Raw genomic sequence first — 12,119 nt, 5'->3', positions numbered from 1 at the left:
TCATATCAGAATGAAATAGACCTTTCTAGATTTTTTTTCCTTTTTGGAGGGGGGGAGGGGGGACACAGATATCCACCCCAGAATAACCAGTAACCTGGTGATTAGATGGAGGCCAAGGACTTACACCTGAATCTCCCACATCCCAAGTGAGTGTAGGGACTGGGGTGTAGGAGGTCTGGCTGGGCTGGATAGTCCCTGACTTGTGGTGGTCAGTGAGCAGGGGTGGAGGAATCAGTAGAGTCAGGTTGAATAAACAAGAGTTAGGGTCAAAGTAAGGACTAGGTTGGAGACTGGAGAACAGAGGTAGTATCAAGCTAGTGTCAGGAGGAAAGAGTCAGTGTCAGAATCAGGCTGAGATTGGAGGCCAGAAATCAGAAGACAAGGTGAGCTCTGTAATCACAGCAGGTCTGAACTCTGTGATGTTGCCTAGACAACTTCCTGGGCACCCAATTAAGTTAAATAGAGTGGTTGGCCAATCAAAGGACCGCAGGTTAATGTCACTCTGGTTCCCTTGGGCAGTGCTTCTTGTGGCACTTATTCTTCATGGTGCTCCCTGACTGTGTTTCTGCATGGCACTGTGGGAATGTTAGCTGTCCAGGCTCTACAGACCTGGGTTCAAGTGCCCACAACCTTATAGTAAGTGTCTTAACCACCAGCCTACTGGCTCTTCTGGGTGACTTTCTCTTCATATCTCCTGTTGGAGCTGTTCCACTTTGTATAAATAAATATTCATTGAGCCAAAATTGACTCCATTGGGGCACTCATCTGCTATGTAGGTGACTCAGGTTCAAGTCTGTTCAAGAAGTGGATGGGTAGGATTCTGTGGCCTGCTTTGTGCAGGAGGTCAGACTAGATGATCATAATGGTCCCTTCTGACCTTAAAGTCTATGAGTCTAAGTCCCTGCTCTGGCTATTATGGCATAGTTTCTCTTTATGGTCTTGTCCAGAAATTCCCTCCTGAACCTTGAGGGCATATCTGTACTGCAATAAAACACCCGTGGTTCCGAGTCTCTGAGCCTGGGTAATTGACTCAAACTCATAGGGCACATGCTAGAGACTTGGGTTCTGAGGCGCATCCTTCTTGTGGGGTTCCAGCCTGAGACTGAATGTATACTCTGCAATTTTTAGCCCTACAACCTGAGCCCTACAACCCTGAGTTAGCTGACCCAGAGCAGCCCTCTCTCTCACAGATCTTTGGAGACAGATCTGTCCTCGCTTACAGACAGCCTCCCAACCTGAAGCAAATACTCACCAGTAACCACACACCACAGAGCAAAAACACTAACTCAGGAACCTATTCTTGCAACAAAGCCTGATGCCAGTTCTGTCCACATAGCTATTCAAGCGATACCATCATAGGACCTAATCACATAGCCACACCATTAGGGTCTTATTCATCTGCACATCTACCAATGTGATATATGCCATCATGTGCCAGCAATGCCCCTCTGCCATGTACATTGGCCAAACTGGACAGTCTTTACTCAAAAGAATAAATGGACACAGATCTGATATCAGGAATCATAACATTAAAAAACCAGTAGGAGAACACTTGAACCTCTCTGGCCATTCAGTAACAGATTTAAAGGTGGCAATTTTGCAACGGAAAAGCTTCAAAAACAGACACCAACGAGAAACTGCTGAACTTGAACTTGAATTGATATGCAAACTAGATACTATCAATTTAGGCTTAAATAGGGAATGGCTGAGCCATTACACACATTGAATCTGTTTCCCATGTTAAGTATCCTCACAGCTTCTTGTCAAACTGTCTTAAATGGGCTATTTTGATTATCACTACAAAAGTTTTTTTCTCCTGCTGACAACAGTTCATCTTAATTAATTAGCCTCTTAGTTGGTTTGGCAACTCTCACCTTTTCGTGTTCTCTGTATGTATATATATATATATATATATATCTCCTCATTATATATTCCATTCTATGCGTCCGATGAAGTGGGCCGTAGCCCACGAAAGCTTATGCTCAAATAAATTTGTTAGTCTCTAAGGTGCCACAAGTACTCCTGTTCTTATTTCAATGTAGATGTTCCCTGAGAAATGTTTAGTCATATCTGGTATGTTCCTATGAAAAGTCATGGGTTTGACAAGTGTGCATTTTCCAACAAAAAATTAAATTGAAAAAAATTCCTAACTAGCTGTACTCAGAGGTTCCCATTTATTCAGCCTTTGCCCCACATTGTGGTAGGCATGATGAACTGAATCTGTTCACCTGGAAGGTTATCTAGGAGATTTCAATCTCCCAGAAGCTCACTTTCAAATAAACGTTTTAAAGCTTACAATTCTTTTTGGTTAGTTCTGGGAGCTTTCATCCGGTGTTGGAGGAATCTAAGACTTAATGGATAACTTGGCAGCAGTGTTCTATTTTTGTTTCTAGGTGGGAGCTAAGCAAAATATAGTCTTGGGAGGCAACTTACCTTTTGGAATAGGCAATAATTTACTAGAATTTTCCCTTGTTAGTTCACTTGATGAGAAGTAAACACTCTAGATAACCCATGTCATGGTGGTTCTTTCTGAACCTTCAGTTTGTAGTGCACATAACATTTTAAGAATGGAGTGCTTTTCAGGTCTGTCTTGATTAGAAGCATGTATCCAGTGACTTTTTTGCTTTGTCTTAAAGGTTGAAGAAGAGAAATGCTGTTGAAGGATGTATTTCTGATACAGTGATGAAATAATTACCTTTATACGGTCCTCCTATCTCCCTTGATTCTAAGAGCACTTTAGAAAGCAAGACCGGTTGAGGCATTTAAGCGCTCTCAGACTACAAATAATAAATAGTAATGGTGTGACTCTTCTTGATCATTATGTTCCCCAGCCCCAGCTGGCTTTGGTTCATCACTTCAAATATAAAAATATATTTGAAAATTTCCTTTATCTTTGAATGGACATAATATTATGTTGGAAATTGAAATTAGTTTATCATATATTAATTAGGCAGATTCCACTACACAAGTAATAGAACTAGATATTTTTCTTTTATAAAACAGTGTCCGTATTGATTCTTTGGGGGGTTGTTGGGGGAAGAGGTGACTACATATTTCCTTAACTGTTGGGTACTCTTTACTTTTTAAGCCAGTTTGTACACACTCTTTTGGGCAACCTACAGTTTATTGAACTTTAGCTAAGAACTTGTAGGGTAACAATTGGTCTTTAAAAATATTTACAATAAAATACCCTAGATTTCATTTGTAAATTACTACATATATATATATTTGAGTTTAATGTAGATGGGGTTGATTGGATGTCAGTGTTAAAGGGGGAATCCTGACTTTGCCATGGCAAAAAAAATTCAAAAATCATAATATCTTAAAATAAAATAGTTTTCACCCTGCCATACTATTTTAATTATGTGTATTTTTCATTGAAGAATGTTAACATCTAGTAAAACACCAATCAGAGTCAAATATAGATGTTAATGAAAGTCTTGCTCAAGAGCAGGCAGGCCAGGATGGAAAAGACCATAAGTGAAATCCTGGCTCTATTTCATTCAATGGCAAAACTTCCACGGAGCACACTCCATAACTTTTATGGACAAAAAACCTCTCAATCATGGTTCTTGTCACAGAAATCATGGACATAACAAGCATCTGGCCTTAGGCATACATCATGCAGCCATCTGTTGGATGCATAGTTCTCAATAATTTAGATATCTCCTTATTTAAGTTCCTCCGAAAAGGACTATAAAACATAAACCCAAAGATTTTTAGAATTTGGGATGAATTTTATTGAGATGAGAATGAGAAGGGAAAAATCTACAGATTTTTGTTTCATGTCCTGCAAGCAGTTAAGCACATTTAAATTTTATGCACTAAGAATAGTCCCATCGAGCTCAGTAGGACTACTCACAATGCATAAAGTTAAGCATGTGAAGGATTGGGGCCTTTGACAGTGTTTTTTCTGAACATTTCTATTACCGTTTGCTACATCAACAAATTTTACTGTACATTAATTTTAACCTGTTTGTCTCAGCAGTGGTTAGTATTGGAATATAAGTAGAACCAAGGAAAATAAGTAAAATCCATTTATTTGTGTCATATTGGTGATGACAGCAAAATTTTCTGAAACCTTCTCAATCCATCTCTGGCTTCAAGCACTCAACATCTGACCTCTCAGTGATCTGCCTCATAACATCTATCCATCTTCTCTCTTGTCATCCCCTACTATGCTGACCTACCACCATTCTTCCGTGATAACTTTCTCAGGGTTATTTCCATCTCTACCCCTGGTGTGACCAAAGTATGTAAGCTTGTGCCTGTTGATTTCTTAGAGCAGATTCTGCTTCTCTCCAATAATACTTTAAACATAAGCATTCATCATCTTTTCTATACAGGAGATACACAAGAGTCTTTGCCAGCACCATATCTCAAAAGCTTCAGGTTTTGTTTGTCGGTTGCCTTAATTTTCAATTATGCACATCCATAAGTCACCGTGGAAAAAATTAAGCTTTCACCAAACAACCTTCATACAGTTTGAGATGCAGCGTTGTTTCCTCACTTTTGTAAGGGAGGGCATGGCTGAGCGAACCATTCTTAATCATTTTCCAATTTCTTAGGGCAGCCTCTTTGGTGGGATATGTATGATCCCAGACAGAGGCAATAGATTAATTCAGTTATCACTTGATTATTAATTATGATGTCCACTTGCATCCTTTTTTTGTTGTTAATGTCAAAGTGGATGGATTTACATTTCACCTCATTCAGGGATAGTCCATGTTCCTCACTAATTATTTTTACAGACTTCCAACTTTTGTTGCATTACATTGATAGTTGTGGCAAAGAGTGTCCGGTCATCCGTGTATCTGAGGTTAGTTTAAGAGGTGTTGACCAATGGAAATTCCAGCTCCATCCAGTTTGTCAAAATTTTCCAGGGCTTGTCTCAGGATAAATTCTGCATACACGTTGAAGAGGCTTAGGGATGCAATACACTCTTGGCTCACACCGTGCCTGTCTCATGACCAGGACTTGGACAGTCAGGCCTAATGATCAGAATAGGAGTGACATCTAGTGGTTAGATCAGGAGTCGGCAGCCAGGAATTGGAGCCCACGGTTAGAGCAGGAGCTGGAGCCAAGGGGTCAGAACTGGGAGTGGGATTCCAGATGTCAGAAGTGAGGAATTGGATATGAGGACTAGAATTGAGTTACCTGGAGTGAGGCAAGGAAGGGGGAAGGCTGGGGTTGAGCCCAAAGTGGAAGCAAGGCTGGGGACAAGCGGGCACAAGGGCTAGCATAACCACCGATGAATCTTTGAGGAGCAACCGAACTACTGCGGCTGTTGGGCTTGGAGCTGGTCTGCTGCCTCCTCAAACGAATCAGATGGTGTAGCCACTCAGGCAGCCTACTACAGTCTAGTTGGTCTCATTAGGTTGCCTGGATACTGGCTCTGCTGCAGTCTCCGATTCCTGACACGGCCCAGTGGAAAACCACCAGTTGTTCCCTGCTGCTGTTTTCACCGTGGTCTATTGTTGATGGTACAGATTTGTGATGAGTTCAAGGAGATGCTGTGGAATCCCCGTGTCTGCCAGTATCCTCCAAAGATGGTTGTGTTGGATGGAATCAATTCATTCCTCTACACTGCTTTTTGAGTAGTCAATCAAACACATGATCAGTGGGTGACTATATTCCCTGTATTTTTCAGTTATGTGACTGATGTTTGCGATTTGATCATGTGTGCCTCATCCTTCTCTGAAACCAAATTGTTGTGGTTGTAATTCTCTCCTATCATTCATTTCATGCAATCCTGGATTTTCTAGAGTAGAACTTGGCTTGCATGTAATATCAGGGAGATAATATGCTTGATACTACACTGTTATGTCCCCTTTCTTTGGTAGGGCCAATGGATTCCCTTCGTCCAGTCTTCCAACCAATTTCTAGTCATCCATATATCACTGCAGATTTAACTGCTGTGCTGGTTTGTTATCTACCCCTGGTTCTTTCCCAGCCTTCATTTTCATAATAGCGTACAGCATTTCCTCTTGTAGGATAGATGGCACTGGCTCCGTACTCTCGTTTCTGTTGGTCTGTATCGTAAGAGGCATACAGATGGACCCAGTAATCTCCACTAGCATTTGACATCATCTTCATTGAGGACTCTGCCTTCATGCTCATTTGTTATGTTCGATTGTAGGGGAAACTTTTTGTTAATAAGTCTGACCAATGTAAATATATCTTTTATATTGTTACTTTTTGTAACTCTCATGTTCCATGCATTTTGTGCTTATGTATTTGCTCGTCTCATCTAGTCTGCCTTTGGATCTGTCTGCTTAGTTCCTTATGCTCTCTCCTGTATTCCTCTGTCTCCAAGCCATTCTCTTTCACTCTGCATCATTTTTTCACCAGCTCAAATGCCTTCTCAGTTAACTATAGTGTAGTCTGACATCAATTTTTTGGAATGTGTGCTGTGGATGCTTTGAGTATGATAGTTTTCACTTTATTCCAAAGTTAATTTAGGTTGTTCTTTCACTTGTTGCATGCCTCAAACCCATTCTGGACAGAAGTCATGCATTTTAGTTGATTTTAGACAAGTCCAGATATTTTAGAACTGATGAATGTCTTAAATTTCAATGTAATGTTTGAGGCTAATGTTGGTGGTCTGACCCTCAGTCTGCACTTGAGGAAAGTCTTTGTCCATTACTCATTTTCCAGCATTGCTGTATCTTTATATAGTCAGTTTTTGGTTCTTTGTCGTGCCCTCTGATGACTTACATGTATATCAACTTTTAGGATGTTGGGTGAAAGAGTTTGTAATGACCAAGTGATTAGAGCAGCGCAATTCAACTAGATGTTGTCCTCTCTCATTTTATAAACCACAAAACGATTGTTTCCTATTACTTCTTTGAGACCCTACACTTTTTCAACTTTCACATTCAGGTCCCCAATTACAAGAGTGATATATTTGCTTGGTCTATGAATAAGTGTCTCTTCCAGCCGTTCATAGAATTCATCAATCTGTGGCAGCAGCTGTGATAGGAACTTAAACCTGTACAATCAACATACTGACTGCCTTTGCTTGAAGGTGAATAGTGATGATTCTGTCGCTGATTGGATTGTATCCAAGCACAGACTTTGTCTCCTTGGATAAGTTTTATTCAACCCCATATTCTCTTGTTTTCTCAGATCCTGAGTGTAGTGCACTATGTATCTATCCCTAGTCATGAAATTACCCCTACCATTCCATGAGAGCTCTGAGACTCCACATACATCTATCTTACATTTTTCCAGTGCTTTAGCCAAAGTGGTAACATTGTCTTCATGCATACTCCTCACATTCCATGTTCCATTCCATCTTTCTGATGATTTATTTATGAAGGTTCAAGGCATATACGTCCCAAAGGAAGTAAGTGCTTGACTAGAAAGGCCAGGCTGCATTGATGCTTGCCACCATAATGACAGTAGTCAGTGCCACTTAGGCCTGGCCGATGACAGGTGTAAAGTGACATTCAGGTAATTTGGCAAACCTTAGGAAGTCCAATGGCTTCGAATGGATGAGCATTTGGGGTGAGTAGTGGGAGAATCACTGGAGGAAACAATATCAAAAAGTGGAAGAGTTAAACCTATAGAGTTAACCAAAGCAGCCACAAACTGGAGGGAAACCTACTTTCTCCCACAAGAACTATGATGATGGATAAATGTTTTGCTTTTGTTCCATGTATGTTACTAAGTGGTGAAACCCCCAGGCCAGAAGGCATGATAGCAGGAACCACCTTCCCAGTATAATCTATTACGTGTACAGATTGTGATTATGATGGTGCTGTATTGAATCCTTTGGGAAGTACAGTGCCTGATGTTTGCACCAAGTGGAGCAGAAAACTCTGCACAGAAATACAGCTTTTTGCCAAAATGCTAAATAGGCGTCTATTAATTGAGTTTATAAGGTAAATCTGTGTAGAAATGAAAGGTGGCATTATATGTAGTATGTTAATGATTTGTAACAAAATGAAGTGATTGTTGGAATCAGATTAAACCCTTAGACATCAGGAACAAAGATTTTTGGCACATTTATAGCAGTCGACTGAAGGTTTTTAAAAGAACCTGACCCTATGCCATAAAAAGGGGTAGCTTCAAGAGTGAATGTGCCACAATTCTTCGAGTGATGGTGCTGTAGATGCTTCACTTCAGGTGTTGGTGCATCCCTGTGCCTTTGATGGGAGAATTTCAACAGCAGTGCCAGTCCAGGTCGTACATGCGCGGTTCCTGTCTTGTGGCGCTGTTGGCACCTCACCTAGCGCATGTACAGCTCGACCCCCCTCAGTTCCTTCTCAACTGTGCTCTGCCTGAAATAGAACTCCCAGCAGTGTCACAAAGTTAGCTTGTTCCACGTTAAAATAGTTTACTTAGCATAGTTTTTTAAGCTTAGCAGTTCAGTTACTTACCCTTTTCCCCATATTTCTTCCTAGTTTAAAAAAAATTGTTTTTCGTAGACTGGTTAAGTTCACCCATGAGATGAACCCACCATCTTTACAGTTATGCCTGGTTCACCAGGCTTTAAGCGCTACCTGTCATGTCAAGATGCCATGCTGTTATCAGATGGACACTCAGTTTGTCTACTGCTTGGGTGAGTTGCACATCCCTCAGAAATGCACTCACTGCAGCATCCTAAAGGTTCAAGCTCGGAGAGACAAGGATGCGTTCCCCAAGCTCATCTTAATGGAGAAGTCTCTGCCCAGCTTCAGACCCCAGCCAGCAGACTACCTCTGGAAAAATAGCTCCAGGGACTTCACCTTCTTCTCAGAGGAAGGCTCATTCCTCTAAACAAAAATCAACGAGAATGCAATCACCGACTTCTCCTCAGAGAGAACTGACCAAAAAGAAGCAATCTCCAGCTCGGTCTCTCTCCTTGATACCAACCGCAGCACAGCTAAGTACCTATGAAGCACTGGGATCCTCCAGCACTGCCTGCACAGTGACCTTTGCCAGTACTCCTGTGCGGAGTCGAGAGGCAAAAGCAAGCCTACCTCCTCCGCTGCACTACCGTTGACACTGCTGAAGATGTCACCAAGACCTCCAACACAGGCTATGCCTGCTCCATCAGCTTCCTCGGCACTGACTGCATCGACAGTGATGCCATTGGTACTAGCAACTCTATTGCCAAAACCATCAGCACCAAGATCTTCAGCAGTGAGGCCATGGCACCATGGCACTTCCTTCATCAGAAAGACCTATTTGTATTGGCGATGCCAGACTCAGCATTTTTTAGCACCAATGACTCCATAGTGCACTCACCATCTGTCCAATAGTCCCTCCACTTTCCAGCACAGAAGAAGAGGATAGTTTTTTCCTCACACCACTCCTCACCTGTACAACCGGACCCAACCCCTGGACCTCCGTGATCGAGGTCTCATTATAGGCAAGACATTGAGCCATGGTATGGGAACTTGTGGATGGCCTCACCCATGCCATTCCCCATACAATGCCTTACTGGGATCCCTGGGCCGCCTATAGAAGGTAGAACAGCAGGCTCCCCAGTCCCTATAGGAAGGGGATTAGATTGCCACCATCACCCTCAAAGCCTGCAACATCAGAGCCCCATGAGGAAATTGTCAACAGGAGGAGAGCATAGAGCAAGACACCATACCACGTACTAATAATTCCTCCTCAGATGAGACCATAATGTCTCCACCACCTACAGCCACTGCCGCCTTTAAGCAATTTCAAAAACTTTTTAAATGTGTGGTTGATGGATTCAGGATCTTTCTTGAGGAGGTCCCAGAGGCCCAACGTAAACTGCCGGCATCCTACAAGCCTCCTCAACTTCCAAAATAGCGCCCCCATTTAATGATGCTCTAATGGAGCCAGCAAAAACAGCTTGGCAGATGCCAGCTACCCCATACCACCCATCTGCAAGAGGGCTGACAAAATGTATTGTCCCCTCAAAAGGTATGGATCTCCTGTTTTCCCACCCATCACCAAATTTACTCGTTTTCAATTCCGTCAACCAGCATGGTAGACAGCAACAGTACAAGTTGACACCCATCGAGAAAGAGTGGACATGGATAGACCTTTTTGGCCACAAGATCTGTTCTTCATCAACCCTACAATTCCAGTTCATCAACTCTGCGGCGTTACTAGCAAAATATGATCACTGCAACTATTTAAAATTCATGGACTTTATTAATATTCCAGAGGATGAAAGGTATCACTTTAGAGCTCTTGTGTCTGAAGGCCAGCTTGTGGCCATCTTGCGGGTATCTTGAATATGGTCAACACAGCAGGAAGTTCCATGGCTACCACCATGGTCATGTACCATGCATCCAGGCTGCATTCCTTGGGATTTCCCAGGAGATACAGTCCACAGTGGAGGACTTTCTGTTCAACAGACAGAAACTTTTCACCGCCAAGATGGACCAAGTCGTCCACGTGATGAAGGACTCAGGAGTGACTCTCTGTCCACTAGGGATTTATACGCCTGCCACAAAGAAGACAAACCAGATATCAGGCTTACCAGCGCAAGAGGTATGCCTCATATACCCAACATCAGTGGCAGTCCAAGATGCCAACTACTACCACCATCAGTGTCTCAATCTTTCTCCTTGAAGCAACAATTTTGAGGGCTTGGTTGAGGGTCTGAAAGACCTTCCCTACTCTACGGTGCTAATGACACCATCCAACTTTCATTTCAGATACTGTCTGACTCCCTTTTATTTGACTTGGTCTTCCATCACCACCACCAAGTGGGTCCTAGAAATAGAATCATAGAATATTAGGTTTGGAAGAGACCTCAGGAGGTCATCTAGTCCAATCCCCTGCTCAAATACACATGGGCTAGTTGACTTTCCTTTACTTCCATCTTTCCCACCCAACCCCCCTCCGTGTCCCCCTTCAGGGACCCTTCTCACAAGCACTTTGTACAACAAGAAGTAAACCATCTTCTATATTTAGGTGCTGTGGAACAAGTTCCTCCACTACACAAGAGGAATGGTTTCTTCTCCCATTACTACTTAGCCCAAAAGAAAAATGAAGGATGGAGACCCATGCTACATCTCACAAACCTCAACAAGTTCATGAGGGTTCAATCATTCAGGATGGTCACATTAGCAATTATTATACCAACACTGGAACTCCGCTAACAGGAAGTTCATCAGGTTTATCCTGGAAACGGACCATTATTAATACAAGGTCCTACCTTTCAGCCTTTACACAGCACCACAAGTTTTCTTCAAAATTCTTGCAGTAGTAGCAGCACACCTGCACAAGCAGGGGATAATAATGTTCCCTTACATGGACGATAGTTTACTAAAAGCTCCCACCCTGGCAAGTGTTGTTGACAGTGCTTACAGGGTGATTGCCCTTTTCCAGAATCTGGGGTTATAAAAACACACAAAAATTGACTTTAAAACCTGTTCACCAGCTAGACTTTTTATCAGGGCCCATCTCGACCCCCTGGAAGCCAAAGCATCATTACCAACCAACAGGTTTATTACCATGACCAACCTCATCTCTTCAGTAATGAACAGTCCACACATATCAGCACGCACCTGCCTTCAACTCTTAGGCCACATGTCTGCAACCACATTTGTGGTAGGACATGTGCGTCTCTACATGCGCTGTCTTCAAGACTGGCTCAGAACCATCTACATGCCACACAAACATGGCCTAAACAGACATCTTATGATGCCAACCAAAGTCAGATTCTTTACACTGGTGGACGCAACCCAACAACGTGTGCACAGGGATTCCTTTCACTCAGTCATAGACTTTAAGGTCAGAAGGGACTATCATGATCATCTAGTCTGACCTCCTGCACAACGCAGGCTGCAGAATCTCACCCACCCGCTCCCACAACAAGCCCCTAACCTATGTCTGAGCCATTGAAGTCCTCAGATCATGGTTTAAAGACTTCAAGGCGCAGAGAATCCTCCAGCAAGTGACCCATGCCCCAGGCTGCAGAGGAAGGTGAACCCCTCTCCCCCTAGGCCTCTGCCAATCTGCCCTGGAGGAAAATTCCTTCCTGACCCCAAATATGGACATCAGCTAAACCCTGAGCGTGTGGGCAAGACTCACCAGCTAGACACTCAGGAAAGAATTATCTGTAGTAACTCAGATTCCACACCATCTATTATCCCATCACAGGCCATTGGGCATATTTACTAACTAATAGTCAAAGATCA

General features: G+C 42.7%; 1 protein-coding gene across 2 annotated transcripts in view; it reads left to right on the top strand.

The window, feature by feature from the left end:
- The window catches only part of RDX (radixin), a 95,398-nt gene that overhangs the window by 48,785 nt on the left and 34,494 nt on the right, over positions 1-12,119 (top strand). The gene's annotated exons all lie outside the window — the stretch shown is intronic.

The sequence above is a fragment of the Gopherus evgoodei genome, chromosome 1, assembly GCF_007399415.2.
Source record: "Gopherus evgoodei ecotype Sinaloan lineage chromosome 1, rGopEvg1_v1.p, whole genome shotgun sequence".
NCBI lineage: Eukaryota > Metazoa > Chordata > Testudines > Testudinidae > Gopherus > Gopherus evgoodei.
Note: the sequence above shows the minus strand (reverse complement) of the source record. Positions and strands in the feature narration are given on the sequence as shown.